Below are 14,918 nucleotides of genomic sequence, written 5' to 3' on the forward strand. Positions count from 1 at the left end.
AAGCTGAGAGGCAAGCTCTGGTAATGCCATTTTGTGTCAGCCATATCCTGTCCTTAGCAACTTGGGGATCTCTTTCCTCATGATATTTCTCCAGTACTATTTAACACCCTATAGGGTGTGTGTGTGTGTGTGTGTGTGTGTGTGTGTCTGTGTGTGTGTGTGTGTGTGTAAACATTCATGTAAGAGCCTGTAGAGACCAAGAAAGGGGGTTGGATCCCCTGCTGGAATTTCTGTCAGTTTTGAGCCAACCAACATGGGCACTGGTAACTGAACATGGTTCCTCTGCAGGAACAGCTAACAGTTTTAACCACTAAGCCATCTCTCCACTACCATGTATTATAATGCCCCAGACCCTCGGTAGCTCTTCTCAGTAGATCTCAGACATTTTCCAGGCTGAGGAGTCTATGCATACAAGGTTATTATCTTATCTACCTATATCTCGGTTGGACAAAGAGGAACTGAAGAGCACCCACACCAGTCTTGGGGTTCCACCCATATTTCTCCTCTCCAGTCCATGCAGCTTACCACGCTGCCAGCACCTCTCCTCTCATGTTATCTCAGCAAGCCTCTGACTGCCATGAGGCCCAAGCACCTGCCAGCAGCCATGATTTGGAGTTCAAAGGGCTCTCTGTTGGGTCTACGGGCAAGTACATCCATCTCTGGAACCAGAAGGTCTAACTTACCTGTTTTATTGCCTCCCTGGTGGGGACAGAGTGACATACATAATTCCAGCCCCTGGGACAGGGCTCCCCGTGTGAGCCTCCATGAGTGTGGATGGCTATTGTGGGTGTAAGGTTTGTTTGTTAAATAATGTACATATTTTCACATTCCTCTGAGGAATGTCCTCTCTGTTAACTTTAATGACTCCATGATAATCTGAGACAGCCTGAGTCCAGGAGGAGATAGTGTGGCTAATGTCTCAGCAAAATGGTAAACGTTGGGGCCTTCGGGATAGCCCTTAAAGTTATGGAAAAGAGCTCTAAAAACATGAATTCGAAAATATAAAATTTCTCAACTATAAAAAAAAAGGATGCAATATGAATTATGAGGGGCTTCACAAATCTAAAGGAACAAAAGCAGCTGCATTAGCAGGTGTGGTGGCGAACGCCTTTAATCCCAGCACTCGGGAGGCAGAGGCAGGCGGATTTCTGAGTTCGAGGCCAGCCTGGTCTACAAAGTTCAGACCAAAATGAGTTCCAGGACAGCTAGGGCTACACAAAGAAACCCTGTCTCAAAAAAACAAAAACAAAAACAAACAAACAAAAAAGCACCTGCATTAAGGAGACAACATGTCAGAAATATACAAAGGCAAACAGATTCCTGAGTTCAAGGTCAGCCTGGGACACAGCAAGGTTAGCCCCAGGCACTGTAGAAACGGTATTTCAGGCCAGGGTCCCACCCAGCTATGTTTACATCTGTGTATAATGGAGGCCAGCAGATCTCTGAATTCTTTTGCAGAGTTAAAAGAAAATGTGTGCTTGCTGTTTCCTAAGAATCAAAGGGCTGGGGTCACAGGATTCTGATTCCTAGGATAATCAAAGGGGACCTGGAATTAAATAACTGAATTAGTACGTAAATTAAAACTGGGGTTTGGGGTCTACATGGAATGAGCTAACAGAAAGCAAAAGCAGCTCTTTAGAATTTTCTCTAGCAAGATCTGTGCTATCTGGAGATCTCTGGAGAGCAAACACAACTCTGCAAGAATGTTTTTCTAACAGGATTTCTGACTTCATCGGAAGATCCAATAATTTTTATAGCGGCTTTTCTGACTTTGGTCAGAAAACTCATGAGCTTTTCAGAGAGCTTTTAGAATTTTTGCTAGCAGAGAGAGCTGTCTCAACCGAGCAGTCCGGAAAACCATCTCAGCAGAACCTAGTTGCTCAGCAGCTCCCGTCAGCAGCTTCTCTTCCAGAGGACACAGATTCAATTGTCTGTAACTCCAGCTCCAGGGTATCTGACAGCCTCACACAGACATCATACAAGCCAAACACCAATGCACATAAAATAAAGTAAGTCATTAAAAATATTTTTTAGGGCTGGAGAGATGGCTCTGTGGTTAAGAGCACCAACTGCTCTTCTGAAGGTCCTGAGTTCAAATCCCAGCAACCACATGGTGGCTCACAACCATCTGTAATGAGATCTGACGCCCTCTTCTGGAGTGTCTGAAGACAGCTACAGTGTACTTAGATATAATAATAATAAATAAATCTTTTTTTTTTTTTTTAAAGATTTATTTATTTATTTATTTATTACATGTAAGTACACTGTAGCTGTCTTCAGACCCTCCAGAAGAGGGAGTCAGATCTCATTATGGATGGTTGTGAGCCACCATGTGGTTGCTGGGATTTGAACTTCGGACCTTTGGAAGAGCAGTCGGGTGCTCTTACCCACTGAGCCATCTCACCAGCCCCTAAATAAATCTTTTTTAAAAAAAATATTTTTTAAGGCCGGGCAGTGGTTGCACATGCCTTTAATCCCAGCACTTGGGAGGCAGAAGCAGGTGGATTTCTGAGTTCGAGGCCAGCCTGGTCTACAAAGTGAGTTCCAGGACAGCCAGGGCTACACAGAGAAACCCTGTCACGGAAAAAAAAAAAAAAAAACAAAAAAAAAAAAAAAACCCTCAAAATATCTCCTGGAAGTCCTTGAAACTCACTGAATTCCATAGGTCGCTCCCCGCCAGAGTTAGCAATAAAAGTCCTGCTCAGACAAGCCATGCTGCAGAGAAGACTCTGAGACCAGACCAGCTGCCTGGAAGGAGAAGCAGATGGGCTGCCTGTTAGGGTTTTAGACCCGCTGAGTCACTTAGAACAGACACTCCTCGACCTTTTGAGCTGCCTGCAGGCTGTTCAGTGAGCTCCAGGTTCCCAGATTTTGTGAGCTGTCACCCAAACTGGTGTGGGCTTTGGTGGAACAGCTGTTTTTGAACTATTTCTGCTCCTGTAAGTAACCATTTGCCTATATTTCTTCAAATCACCTCACTAAAACTCATGGTTTACCAAGTTGAACTTTGGCCGTATCTATACTTTGGTGTACTCATTCATCCCTACCTGGGGTGAGTAGAACTGTGTGTAGCATCTCTCCAGGAAACATAATCTCAAATTAGGATGTGGTGAAGAAGGAGAAGGAGAAGGAGAAGGAGAAGGAGAAGGAGAAGGAGAAGGAGAAGGAGAAAGAGAAGGAGAGAGGAGAGACGGAGAGACGGAGAGACGGAGAGACGGAGAGACGGAGAGACGGAGAGACGGAGAGACGGAGAGACGGAGACCGGAGACCGGAGACCGGAGACGGAGGAGGAGGAGGAGGAGGAGGAGGAGGTTGTCAACTTGGTAAAAGCCAGGGTTATTTAGGAAGAACAACCTCAAATAAGAAAACACCTCAGATTTACTATAGGCAAGTATGTAGGACATTTCATTTATTTTTGATTAATGATGATACAGGAGGGCCCTGAAAACACCAGTATTGGCACAAGACACCCAAGACCAAGTTCTCAGCACAAAGGAAATTCCTTTGTCACAGAAGGACAAAGGGCAGGGAATAAGAGACAAAGACAGGAGACAGAGGAGGAGGGAGGGGGAAGGGAGGGCTGTCTCTGTATAGAGAAGAGCTCAGCATGGCCTATAGGCAAATGACAGTTTACAATGCTAAAAGGGAAACCCTCCAGTTAGGATGAGGTGTTTAATTTTTTTTTCAATATTAAGGTTTAGGATGAAGTAACAGTTTAAATAATTACCAGAATTATGTATAAATGAACATTCATTCAGACAAAAAAAATCACTGTTCACAAGTAGCTAAGAAATATTTTGCAATTTATATAATAAATATACCTGTGTTTAGGTTAACAGGCACCATCTTGACAACAGAAAAGTTTAAAAATAAATAAATAAATAAAACATTCAAGAAAAGAAGGTGTTTACATCTGAAATATGATACAGCCTCAAATGCTTTTCTTCATATAGCACCCAAATTTCCAAACTGTCTAGAAAGTTCCTGAAAATATAACTCCTACTTAAAACATTAAAATAGCGCCCAAGAAAAAGGTCAAGTAAAGACAGAATTTACAATCTATATTCATAATTCTCTATTCAATAAAATATCACTTACCAATTTATTAAAAAGTCAATGGATTGTATATATGCAATCTGTTAATGGTGAAAGCCTGAAATACATACATTTAAAAGTCACTCTCCTGACAGGACTTAAGACACTGCATCTCTGGTGCGAACCTGAAAACTAGCAAGCACGTCAGCTGCTCCAGCTGTGTATTCCACCTGCACTCCTGTCCCTTCAATCGGGAAAGACCCATCCAGGTTCCGGGGCTTTTCTGGTCATTTTGTTTGTTTGTCTTTGTAAATACATTTAGTAATATCCCAACACAAAACACTGATAATGATACTGTCTGAGGATCTGCTGATGTAATCCTGAAGAAAGTGGCAACCAACAGAGTTTGAAGACAAATATCAGAGAATAAGTCTTTGATTGATAATTTTTCTATTTATTTCTGCCAAGGCAACTGAAAACACGAAAGCCTTCTCATCCGAGAGGTTAGCATAGATGTCGGTTTCCTTTTCCTGTTTTTCTCTCTCTTCCTCGTGTTTTTTGGCAGATGAACTTTTAGGTCTTCTTCTCCCTCGTCTGATATGATCTGAATGGCTGTTACTTCGAGATCTCTTTCTGTTTTCTAAATCTTTATTTACTGTAGAATTTATCTTCTCTCTCCTAACTCTCTCTGTTCACCTCTTCTTTTTTTTTTTTTTAATAATTTATTTATTTATTACATGTAAGTACACTGTAGCTGTCTTCAGACACACCAGAGGAGGGCGCCAGATCTCATTACGGATGGTTGTGAGCCACCATGTGGTTGCTGGGATTTGAACTCAGGACCTTCGGAAGCAGTCAGTGCTCTTAACCCCTGAGCCATCTCTCCAGCCCCTGTTCACCTCTTCTTGGCCTCGGCCTCGTGCTTGTTTTCTGTAGACGGTGGTGATTTCTCTGAATGTTTTGCATTTAGTAGTTTTCTGCTAATAAATATGTAACCACAGGGATATGATTTACACGCAACAGGAATCTGTTGGTCGCACTCGGGGCACGATTTGGTAGCCATCTTCACTTTCTTGGCTCGAGTTGCAGACATGCTCCCCTCCAGTGCCTCTGCTGCTCCACAAAGCGCACCCTCACTCCAGCCGAGACCCAGCCGTGGAGGCGCGCCTCCGAGGTGTTTAATTTTTAAATCGACATGTTAATTAGGTGAGCCTAAAGGGGCTCTGGATTGCTGCACTTCAATCTCCTACAATAACTGGGCCTTAGTAGTCAGCTAGCTGCAGGAGGAGAAAGTGGCCAAATAAGTGGTGGCTAGCTTTAGGAATGTAATCTAATGGTTCTTAACAAGGCAAGGACTGGGGGGAGAAGGGCAAGGCCTGCCAGCGCCATGTATGTGATGCTCAAGCCCAGCTCACTGTGAGTGGTACCATCCCTGGTCAGGGGGCCTGAACTATATTAGAAAGGAAGCTGAGTGAACCATGGAGAGCGAGCCAGTAAAGAGAGCGAGCCAAGCAAAGGCTTCCCTCCAAGACTCCACTTCCGTTCTTGCCTCCACATCCCTACTGTGGCTTCCTTCTGTGATAACTTGGAATGTGTAAGTGAAAGGAAATAAAATTTGAGACATGTGATTCATGTAATTTATGTCAAATAGCCCAAAGAGTTGTTTGTGAGCTTTGAAACCTGAGGCTGAGAACAAGGCAGAACAGGCCAGGACATGCCCAGGCAGGCCCTGACTGGCCTAGTGCCTCCCTATCTCCCGCCCTTCTGACAGTCTGTTGATATTTAAATAGACCAATCATGTAAAACCTCGCCAATTCCTCCCCCAGCCCCACCCCTTTTCTATAAAAACCCCTAGCTTCCAAGCCTTGTGGTCGAAACCACTGTCTCCCGCGTGAGATACGTTTTGAACCGGAGCTCCGCCATTATGCCTCCACTATGTGGTCGACACCTCTGTCTCCTGAGGGAGATATGTGTTGGCCCGGAGCTCCGTCATTAAACTACCTCATGCTTTTACATCAAGATGGTCGTCTGTTCGTGATTCTTGGGTGCGCGCCGAACGGAAATTGAGTTGGGGTTTCCCCACTAGGTTCTTTCATTAGCAAAAGAAATCCTGTCTTTCCCAAGTTGTTTTGGGGCAGGGTTTTCTCACATCAATAGAAACCTGACCTTGTAAGACAGAGGCTCCTGGACTTCTGGAACTGTGTGCCAAATAACTCCTGTTCTGGTCTCAGGTGTTTTGTTATAGCACCAGGAAATGAACCCAGATAGAGTCTAAAGGCAGCAGGGATGCTGCTCCACACAGTGTGTGTCCAACAAGGATCCGGATTTCCTCACAGCTTATATGATTCCTTCTTTTGAATAAAGAATGTGAGAAACAGACACTTGTCTTTTGCTTTGAAAGACTGCTAATAACCAGTAGAAATCTAGGGTTTGTTTTTTAAATTCGTAATACATTTCTTGTGTGTGAGTGTGAGTGTGTGTGTGTGTGTGTGTGTGTGTGTGTGTAGATCAGAAGAGAACTTGTGAGGGGCTCAGTTCTTTCCTTCCACCAAACAGGTCCTGGGGATTGAACTCAGGTTGTCAGGCTTGGAGGCAAGCCCCTTTTCTCTCTGAGCCAGCTCACTAGTGCAAAGGTCTACCATCTCAGTTTTTTTTTGTTTTGTTTTGTTTAGAAGCATTCCTCCACTTGTGTGTGTGTGTGTGTGTGTGTGTGTGTGTGTGTGTGGAGAGAGAGAGAGAGAGAGAGAGAGAGAGAGAGAGAGAGAGAGAGAGAGAGAGAGAGAGAGAGAAACTAAATACTTTGAAGATCTAGTGACCTGCCACTTTATTTAAAAATTTCAGAGGTGCTTGGACAGGCATGATGGTTTAACAAGTAAAGGTGTTGCTTCCAAGTCTAACAACCTGAGTTAGTTGCCTAGAACCCACTTGTGAGGAGAGAAGCAACTTCTGTAAACTTTCCTCTCTCTCTCTCTCTCTCTCTCTCTCTCTCAGCTTTTTGAATCAGGGTTTCTCTGTGTAGCCCTGGCTGTTGTGGAACTCACTCTGTAGACCAGGCTGGCCTCAAACTTGGAGATCTGCCTGCCTCTGCCTCTGCCTCTGCCTCTGCCTCTGCCTCTGCCTCTGCCTCTGCCTCTGCCTCTCTCTGCCTCTCTGCCTCTCTGCCTCTCTGCCTCTCTGCCTCTCTGCCTCTCTGCCTCTCTGCCTCTCTGCCTCTCTGCCTCTCTGCCTCTCTGCCTCTCTGCCTCTCTGCCTCTCTGCCTCTCTGCCTCTGCCTCTGCCTCTCCAGTGCTGGACTTAAAGGTGTGTGCCATCACCACCACCCGCCTTAGCTCCCACTCTTGGGAACACATGTGACGCACCCCAGAGTGTCTCCCATGCTCTCCATCGTTTCCTCCACAGGTGAGCAGCCCAATGGCAGTACTATAAGAAGTGTTATGAGTCTACTCTACTGAACTTCTGACGACTGGAGGAGAAAAGAATGCACTCACCAGATCCACAGCTGCCAAGGACATGCCTTAGGACGCATGCCTGGGCTTAAGCTGCTACCTCCTAGCAATAGTCCACAGTCATGGCTAAGATCCCAGTGACTGCAAGGCCCACTAGGAGGTTAAGTAGATATGTACTACAGTTCTTCATGCCTTAGATATTTAAGAGGGGAAGCAATCTCTACTGTACCCTCACTCTATAGTACAGTCACTCTTTCAGATGTTTCCACTTGCTTCCCTACTATACCGGCTCTTACTCTTCAGGGTCAGATGGATGCAAGGAGGAGCTTAACGTCCAAGTACAGTGACCTCAAATTACTATGAGGATTGGGAAAACGGCAACTGGTGACTCCAAGAACCGGAAGAACCACTGTAAACTGGACCTTAGCTGTGCTTTCCCCAGCTCTACCATAGGAACTGTGAGGGTACTTCAGATCTCCAGGCATCAGATGAGCTCTGACCCTGTCCCTAACAGTCACAAAAACAGCTACTTATTCCTCTTTTCCCAGAACTTCATTGTTCTGAGATAAAGAAGTACTGTGACACACAAGGGGAGCATGGGAAAGGGAGGAGTAAAGAGGAAACTGAAGGGTTCCTTGGAAAGTCAGTTGTGTTAAAAGGATGCTTTGCTAAGGAAGACATGTGAACATTTTGTCGAAGTGGACACAGGTGAAGGGCTAAGGCAGACTCATGAAGGATCGTCTCACTGAAGCAGACAAAGGAGAGGGGATGCTATGCTAAAGCAAACACATGAAAGGACACGTAATGGAAGATTCTTTGCTAGTGATACACATGTATTGGTCTGCCTAACATTGTTCAGTTGAGCTGCATTTATTGGACTTCATAGAGAGAACTGCTTCACCAAAAACCCTCTGGTGATGTGCTATGACTTCTTGCTGCTTCGAAGGACTCAGGACAATTGGCAGACTGATGTCAGCTGATGCAGACTCACATGGAGTTTTGCTGAGACAGACTCACATGCGAAGGCAAGACACGTGGTGAAGCAAGACTTGTGTGTGAGGACACGTGATGTTTAGAGGGAGAATAAATAGGACTCAATGGACTGTGAGAAGCGCTGCTGATAGAGTTAGCTCTGCAACGCTTCTTGGCCTCACGCTTTCACTGATCTTTCCTTTGTTGAGAGAGGCACAGCCCAGAACTTCTGCTACCAATTCGGCTGAGTCCTGGTTCCTCTTGCTGGGCCATGCTACTGCTGCTGCTATCCAGTCACTACTGAGCTAGACTGCTGGTTTATCCATGAAGAGTTTGCAGATGGATTGAGCTGCTGCTGCTGACCTGTCAACTGAACTGCCGATGTCCTGACAACATAGATGGGATTCTCTCCAAAGAACTATTAAGTTTCCACTTCAGAGGAGGCTCATTTGGGGGTGGGGGGAGGTCCAATTTGCTTTTACTACTGACAAAGCCAGGAGACTTCAGATTCCACTGATAGGGAACAAATGCTCCCCTAACACAATACATGTTTCCCAAAAGGCACCTTGTCAGAGATGATATGCAAATTGTGCCCACTTAGGCCCAGATAATGCACCCCAAAGACACTTCAATCAAGGACAACAATTATACTCTGCTTGCTTGAGGCTAACATGGCCTAAAACTGTATGTTCCTAGGACTCCCCTCTCTTAGACTAAATGCCCCTCAGAGATTCACTTTACAACTCTGTTAAGAAAACGTATTTGACTTTTAACCTGCTTACAAATCATACCCTTGGGACTAGAGGGATGGCTCAGAGGTTAAGAGGGCTTCGTGCTCTTGTAGAGAATGGAAGTTCTTTTCCCAGTGTCCACTCTGGGCGCTGACAATTTCCTGTACCTCTAGTTCCAGGGCACCCCTGCCCTCTTGTGGTCACTGAGGGCATCTACAATTCATATACACATACACACAGACACATGCACATAATTAAAAATAAAATAAATCTTTCTAAGAAGAAAAGCAAATGAAATACACAAATAATACTCTTTGAACAATGTTAGAAAAGTAGTTTTCTTAGCAACCTTTAGAGATGTAAACCCCCACTCCCATAGTACAGTCACTATGTCAGATGACTCAACTTGCTTCCATACTACACTAGCTCTTACCCTTCAGAGTCGGATGCAGGAAGAGTCCAACATCCAAGTGTCTCAATCTCAGATATACAACGAGGATTAGAAAAATGGCAACTGATTATGACTCCTTAAGAAATCCACACTGGTCCTATAAGGTGTATGAAGTAGAAAGTTCTGCTCTCTTTAGAGACTCAGTTGTATCCTGTGATGTTTTTCTGGAAACTGTCTTTTGAGAGGATGTTTTGCTGAAGCAGACTGTGGTGTTTTTTTAATTAATTAATTAATTAATTAATTAATTATTGGAAGCTGCCTGGGAAAATTCATTTACACATACCCATACACTGACTCTTGAGAGGACACATGGTGTTTGAAAAGAGTATAAGTGCATACCCAACAGACAGTGGATCATCATCCTGATGCTGTGGTATTGGTTCACCTTGCCTTCTTTGCTGATCTTCATTTGTTGTGACTTTGTAGAGGAAAAAAAAATGCACCAAAGAACTTCTTGTGATATTCCAGTGGCTTCTTGCTGCTTCTGTGGACTTGGACCTATTGGCAGAGCCTGGAGGTTTCTTCTGGATCAAACAGCCCATTGCTGATTAGTGAATGGTGTTTGTGAGTGGATGGGGCTACCACTGCTGATTCATGTAAATTTAATTGCTGGTATCCTGACAACAAAGATTGGAATCACCCCAAAGAACTATTTCTAAACAGGTCCCCATTCCCCTTTGCACTATTAAAATACCTCTGATGGGTGGTGGGCTAGAAGGGAGGTTAAAGAGTTTAAGAACCCTTATTAGGGGCTGGTGAGATGGCTCAGAGGTTAAGCGCACTGGCTGGTCTTCCAGAGGTTCTGAGTTCAATTCCCAGCAACCACATGGTGGCTCACAACCATCTTTAGGGACATCTGATGCCATCTTCAGGCATGCACATACTTATGCAGCATAGCATTCATTCATTTAATTAATTATTAACAAAACAAGAGCACTGACTGTTCTTTCAGAGGACCCAGGTTCAATTCCCTGTACTCACCTGGCAGTTCACAGCTGTCTATAACTCCAGTTTCAAGAAAGCCAACATCCTCATGTAGACATGCATGCAGGCAAAATAAATGATTTTTAAAAAGAAACCTTATAAAAATAGGTTTTGAAAAATGTAAGCCTATAGGTATGTTTTACTCTCTCTTTTTTTTTCTTTTTCTTTTCTTTTCTTTTCTTTTTTTTTTTGTTTTTTTGTTTTTTTTTTTTTTTTTTTGTTTTGTTTGCTTTTCGAGACAGGGTTTCACTGTATAGCCCTAGCTGTCCTGGAACTCACTTTGTAGACCAGGCTGGCCTCAAACTCAGAAATCTGCCTGCCTCTGCCTCCTGAGTGCTGGGATTAAAGGCGTGCGCCACCACGCCCGGCTGTTTTACTCTCTTAATCCATCTTTCTTCTGCTTTTAATAAAACTAGCTTGATGTTTGGCTCACCTTGAAACTCATTTCTTTGTTGAAGTCCAGTTTTCCAAGGGTAGAATTCTCTAAAAAGAACTACAGTTGTCGTGTGGAGTTGTGTCCCTAGAGCTACTAACAATTCTAGTGTTATTGGTGACTTGGAGGAGAGAAGTGGTAGAATTATTATAGTACATTATGGAATATTAGAGGTGTCCCCATGGGGGACACGGTCACCTCTTCAGCTTGGTCAGTATGAAACTGGACACAATTTTAGTAGACAAATAATTGTGATTTCTCCTTGAGTGAGGATATCAAGGAGATGTTGTCAGCATGCTGTCAGCCATCAACACATCTCTTCTTGTTCACCTTATAGTCAGGGATTCTCTGTGTAGCCCTGGCTATCCTGGAACTCTCTATGTAGACCAGGATGGCCTCAAACTCAGAGAAACTCCCCCTGCCTCTGACTCCTGAGTGCTAGAATTGAAGACACATGCCACTGGTTTTAATCCCCCGCCTCCACTCCCCACCCCTGTCTTGTTTTCTTTGAGACAGGATATCACTGCTTAGCTCTGGCTGTCCTGGAACTAACTCTGTTGATCAGCTGCCTTTCAGTTCACAGAGATCTGCCTGCCCCCACCAGGATTAAAAGCATGTGCCACCGCCACCTAGATCCACTCCCCCTCACTCCTCCCCTTTTTTAAACTGAGGGCATGTACTAAACTGTACATTGTTGACCACCCATCTATTTTCTTCCTTGGGAAAGTGTTCTGTTACAATCTCCAAGTTCTTGACAGAGTGTGCCCTTTTTTCTCTCACTCTTTGCTTTGTTATTATGGTTCTCCAGCTCTGACTATCAAGTGCCTGGGATTAGCTACAATCCTAGAGATCCTAGAATCCTTGTTGCTGCCATGGATTCAACTCTGAAGACGCTCCACACTCTATCAGTTAAGACCCACTGGGAAACCAGCAATGGATCTCTGGAGGGTTGTTAGCTTTCTCTTGATTTTAACTGTGTTGCCCAAGCTGGCCTAGAATTCCCCACCACTCCTTCCTGTCTAGACTCCCAAATAGCTGACATTGTGTCTCCAGGCCCAGTACCACTGAATTTAGGGACCTTGGTGTACCTCTCCTTAGTGTGTTTCCCACAGCCTCCATGAATGTAGTTCCTCTGAGCCACACTATAGGGTACAACGTTCTGATGGCTACCCTGGGCTAAAGTAGTATATTTACTTTAACATATGCCTATTTCACAGATACTTTGTTAATCTCTTCTGCAGTCTGTATGTATCCTCATTTTCCCAAGCTCCAGCTTTGAGGAACCATCTTAGTAGTAGACCTGCCAGGATAGTAAACCTTGAGTCTTGAAAATGGGTCAACAAATACTCCTATATTCAACATTATATTCCAGCTTGGTGCATAGTTTTCTTGGCTGGGTAAGATCGCATATCAAAATGTGTATAGTCAAAAAAGAGAATTATTGAGTATAGATCACTCATTCTAGAGGGCTGATAAGGGAGGGGAAAGAAAGTTGTTTTTTTTTTTTTCAAAACATCAAAGAAAGTTTGCTGTTTCATTGCTTTGGGTTTTGTCTATTATTCTTGGGGTTTTAGTTATTGTTCTTCATTGTTTTTGTTTTCTTTTTTTTTTTTTTGAGTATTTTTATTTTTATTTTTATTTTTATTTTTTTTAAAGATTTATTTATTTATTATATGTAAGTACACTGTAGCTGTCTTCAGACACTCCAGAAGAGGGTGTCAGATCTTGTTACAGATGGTTGTGAGCCACCATGTGGTTGCTGGGATTTGAACTTCAGACCTTCGGAAGAGCAGTCGGGTGCTCTTACCCACTGAGCCATCTCACCAGCCCTGTTTTTGTTTTCTTATTTGTTTTTTTTTAAAGATTTATTGATTGATTATATGTAAGTACACTGTAGCTGTCTTCAGACACACCAGAAGAGGGAGTCAGATCTTGTTATGGATGGTTGTGAGCCACCATGTGGTTGCTGGGATTTGAACTCTGGACCTTCGGAAGAGCAGTCGGGTGCTCTTACCCACTGAGCCATCTCGCAAGCCCTTCTTATTTGTTTTTACAGTTATTTATTTATGAGTGCTCTGCTACATGTATACCTGCATGACAGAAGAGGGCATTAGATCCCTTTACAGATGGTCATGAGCCACCATGTGGGTGCTAGGAATTGAACTCAGGACCCTTGGAAGGACAACCAGTGCTCTTAACTGCGGAGCCATCTCTCCAGCCCCTGTTCTTCATTGTTTAACGTTGTTTTACTGGTAAATCTGTGGAGTGTGCAAAGCTGGAGATGTGAGGACACACTGGAACAGAGAGCAATGGGCATCAGCTAAATGGGCTGGAGAGATGGCTCAGCAGTTAAGAACACCAACTGCTCTTTTGAAGGTCCTGAGTTCAAATCCCAGAAACCACATGGTGGCTCAAAACCATCCATAACAAGATCTGACTCCCTCTTCTGGAATATCTGAAGACAGCTACAGTGTACTTACATATAATAAATAAATAAATTAAAAAAAAAAAGGAATCAGCTAAAGGACCAATCAGAAGGAAGCAACACACACCCAGAATGTAATGAGTCAGCTAAGTCACAGAAATCAAAAGTACATACATAACTGAGTTGAGTCAGATGGAAAATCCAAAGTCCATGCCAAACAGCTGTTCCATTGAGGTATAGGAGTGAGGGAGGCATTAGTCACCTAATCAGATGACGGGGAGGACAGAAGCAGGGCCCACCAGGAATTTTCCCTAGCTAGTCAAACAGCAGAGGATGGCATTGTTAAATAGAGAAGAAAGCTCTGACCACAGAGAAGGACCAGGCATTCTCTCAGTATGGATTTAGACTGTCTTGTTGGAGTTGAAATGAGGCACCTCAGGCTGCATGCTCTCCTCTTAGCAACACTACTCACTATGCCTTAGTTTGAAAGCAGAAGAAATGGGGATGAGGACACCTTTGGGTGGGATTAACTTGGTGACAACTGCCTAGAGCAAGTAGCCAGTTGGCTCCCAGTGAGTTTTGTCTGCAAGTAACTGTGGTCTCCTTCCAAGTTGCATAGGAGTGACCTCAGTAATCCGAAATGACCTAATTTTAGGAGTCACAGTGTGGCTTCCTCTTTGCTCCCTACCTCTGGGGAAACCGACTCTCAAATGATGGAGACATTCAAGTCACGCCATGAAAAGGCCCATGTGGCAAGCAATCCTCCCTCCAGTGCTGAGTTGTCCAGTACGTGGATGAACCACTTGGAAGGAGATGTTCAGCCTGAGTCAAGACATCATGTGACAATAGCCTAGGCTCACAGCTTAACTGTGGCTATTTTGGGAGTGTGTAGCAGTGTTGGTTTGTGATTTAATGAACATTTTCTTTCTTTAAAAAAGAATTATTTATTTAATTTATGTATATGTGTACACTGTACATTGCATCAGGTTCCATTACAGATGGTTGTGAGCCACCATGTGGTTGCTGGGAATTGAATTCAGGACCTCTGGAAGAGCAGTCAGTGCACTTAAACCACTGAGCCATCTCTCCAGCCCCACATCTTTTCTTGATAACTCATAAAACCAGTGCTTTCAATTGATAAAATAAGTAGTGATGAAATAAAAACCGACGTATAGAAAATCATAATAGAAATGAGAATTGCAGGCAAAGGCAGGGCCAGTAGCATGCTACATCTAGGACAGTGGTTCTCAACCTTCCTAATGCTGTGACCCTTTAATACAGTTCCTCATGTTGTGCTGACCGCTAAGCATAACATTATCATCATTGCTACTTTATAACTGTAATTTGGCTATTGAGCAGTGACTCAGTTCTTTTTTTGCTTGTTTGTTTTTGGTTTTTGGTTTGTTTGTTTGTTTTTTTCGAGACAGAATTTCTCTGTGTA

The sequence above is a fragment of the Mus musculus genome, chromosome 6, assembly GCF_000001635.26.
Source record: "Mus musculus strain C57BL/6J chromosome 6, GRCm38.p6 C57BL/6J".
Taxonomy (NCBI): Eukaryota; Metazoa; Chordata; class Mammalia; order Rodentia; family Muridae; genus Mus; species Mus musculus.